Below are 3,061 nucleotides of genomic sequence, written 5' to 3'. Positions count from 1 at the left end.
CCTTTACTTCCGTATGGCCAGAATTTTGCTGGCTGCAGGCTCTTCTTGGTAAATTGATATAATTCGTTTTAGGCTGCCATTGCCAGCCTGGATTGCAGTATGATCACTTCCGTAGAGGGGAATCGTAGTGTATGTATGTGGAAAATACCGATCCACATGCAGAATAAGGCATTATGGAGAGTGAGAAGTTCCCCAAAAGTATATAGAAAGCAGCAGTGGAGATCCTTACAACAGTGGAGCATGAAAAGACAACGAAGATGCACAGCGCGATGTTGCCAGTGACCAGTCAAGCCCAGGAAGGCAGACCCTTCCTCAAACAAGCCACCGCAGTGGAGTTCCCGGGCAGATTGCCTGCTAGCCGAGAGAGGAGCCTGGTTGCTCCATTAATAGTGTATTTACTGCAATGAGACTATCCACGCATACAAAAGAGACACCACCCCAGAAGGATTAGCCTAAGTCCAGCATATATTCAAGACTGAGTTTACAAGGAAAATTTCCTCCTTTAGGGACCTCTGGCCTCTGCGGAAGCAGCAGGTAAGGCACTTCAAGGTAGATATTAAAGTTCTTTAGGTGTCCAAAGATCGGAAGTTCATAGGCGTTTTGGAAGTGTGCAGGCTTCTAAATCCCATTGAAGGTAGACTCCGAAACTACTTATTGAACATCCTTTCACGTTCCCACCTGCACCCTTTATGTATTGCTGGTTGTCTAGCCCACCTGTGCTTCAGTTTCACCATCTGTAAAGTGCAACTCATGATGCTTTTATACTGTCTAAAGGAGTTTAATGAGAGCTAATGAAGCAGAATGTTACAAATGCATCGTGTATTTTTTTATAACTGGTTAATTATTTTTTCTGGAAACAGGATTACTCTTCATGAATCAATATTACTGCTGTCTGTATTTCTTAAAGATGCCTGAAATCTAGTGAGTCTCTAAATTTCTCCCTACTTCTCAAACTAAAAGGTTGCACACCTTTTCCCATTAAGAAATGATTCAGAAAAAAATCTTGCAAAAGGTCAATGGGCAACAAGGTAAACTCAGCTATGGTAATTTAAAGTATAGGCTGAAGTCCTCCGTGGTTAGTCAATATATTAAGTATTGCTCATTATGTTAAATATTAAACCCGGCAGCTGCTCATGTCCAGACACTTCAGACACAGATCCCAGGTATGAAGGCTTATTCTGACAGGTCTTCCTACATATTCGTTATTCACATTTTAGCCTTTGATTGTTCTTTTATTCGTACATTTTTCGTTATTTCAATTTTGGGTAAGCTAAAAAATTATTTTAGAATAGGTTGTCATTAAAAAAATATACTTATAAATCATTGAGTTAATATTGTATCAAGTTTTGAAGGAAAAAATTAGGAAATCATTGTTACTGAATATTATTTATTTCATTGTTGGATGAAAATACAACCTCTAATGTAGATAAAGATTCCCCTTCCTGCTCTTAACAAGGCTAACTCTGCTAAATTACACATCAGTTTTGCCACTGACTCCAGCAGGAGTACTGGACTCCAGAAACATAAGAAACAAAAATTGAAAGAAGTGGTTCAGAACAGGCACGAGTTTTTTATGTGGCACGAGGAACGACCCGTTTCTGGGTCACGAGAGGAAACGTTGTCTCAGCTTCCACGGCGTAGTCGCTCTGCGACAGAAATGCGTGTGCTCAGGGTCAGGAACTGCCCCTTACGATGCAGAAGACTCGTCCCAAGCGGATGGCCTGCAGCATCCCACCAGCGCACGAGAGAAACACGGGAGATGTAATGGAAACCACCACGCTTCCCTGTAAATAAAAAATACCACCGGCAGCACCAGCGGCAGGGAAAACCATGCAAGCAGTTTTTCTTGGCTCAGCAGGTGCTCAGCAACTGAGCGAGTGGAGGAGACGTTCCCCTGGATCCGCGCTCTCCCCCCCAAGCCCAGGGAGCCCCTGGGGGGCACAGCCTGGCTGCTTGTCCTGGTTTCGGCTGGGGTAGAGTCAATTTTCTTCCTAGTAGCTGGCACAGTGCTGTGTTTTGGATTTAGGATGAGAATAATGTCGATAACACACCAATGTTTTAGTTGTTGCTGAGCACCAAACTGGCCAAAGGGACATTCCATACCATGTGACGTCATGCTCAGTACATAAACTGGGGGGAGTTGGCCGGGGGAGGAGTGACCGCTGCTCAGGAACTGGCTGGGCATCGGTCGGCGGGTGGTGAGCAATTGCATCGTGCATCACCTGTTCTGTATATTCTTTTATCATTATTATTACTATTATTATTTTCCCTTCCTTTTCTGTCCTATTAAACTGTCTTTATCTCGACCCACGAATTTTACTTTTTTTTTCCCGATTCTCTCCCCCATCCCACTGGGGGGGGCAGCGAGCGAACGGCTGTGCGGTGTTCAGCTGCCTGTCGGGTTAAACCGCAACACTGCTGCACCTCCCGGTCACTCAGTTAAGTTTATTTCCCTCAATAAAGTCAGAAATACGGGTAATCTCTCACCGCTGTCACAAACTGTGTGAGAATTGAGTATACCTGAGACCTCTGGCCGCCTGTTACACCTGCTGGCGTTGGCCAAGGCAGGTAAAAATTATTCCAAGGTGGGATGACATAGAGACAACAAACCAGCGTAAGCCCTTTTATTTGGGAAACCAGGCCAGATACACAGCCTTACTTACTCTCTCTGAACCCGCGACTGACAAGCTATTAACTTGTTAAAAACAGTCTTCCAGACCCATCAGCTCCATCCGTTGTCGCAACGGACCACCTCCGGAGAGAGGACGCACGACGGCGCAATGAAACGTATTTTTACGTTTTACCGGGCCGGTTACCGGCTCCCCCGCACCACCACGCTGTCTGTCCTGGGTATTCAAAGACAACAGGGAACGTGATGTAGTTTTCCGTCAGAGAGCGGGAACAGCTGAGGTCTGCGACGCTTTGTGAGACAATTGTAACTCTAATTAAAAGGAGGTACTCGGAAAGGCGGGACAGCGGGTCGGGAGCGGTAGTTTTGCGGCCGCGTCCGGTGATGGAAGGCGAGGGGGACGTGCGGCTCCCGGGGAGCCCGGCACCGGCG

This window comes from Aptenodytes forsteri, unplaced genomic scaffold, assembly GCF_000699145.1.
Source record: "Aptenodytes forsteri isolate BGI_AS27 unplaced genomic scaffold, ASM69914v1 Scaffold229, whole genome shotgun sequence".
Lineage (NCBI taxonomy): Eukaryota > Metazoa > Chordata > Aves > Sphenisciformes > Spheniscidae > Aptenodytes > Aptenodytes forsteri.
The sequence above is the reverse complement of the archived record's forward strand: the minus strand, read 5'-3'. Positions refer to the sequence as shown.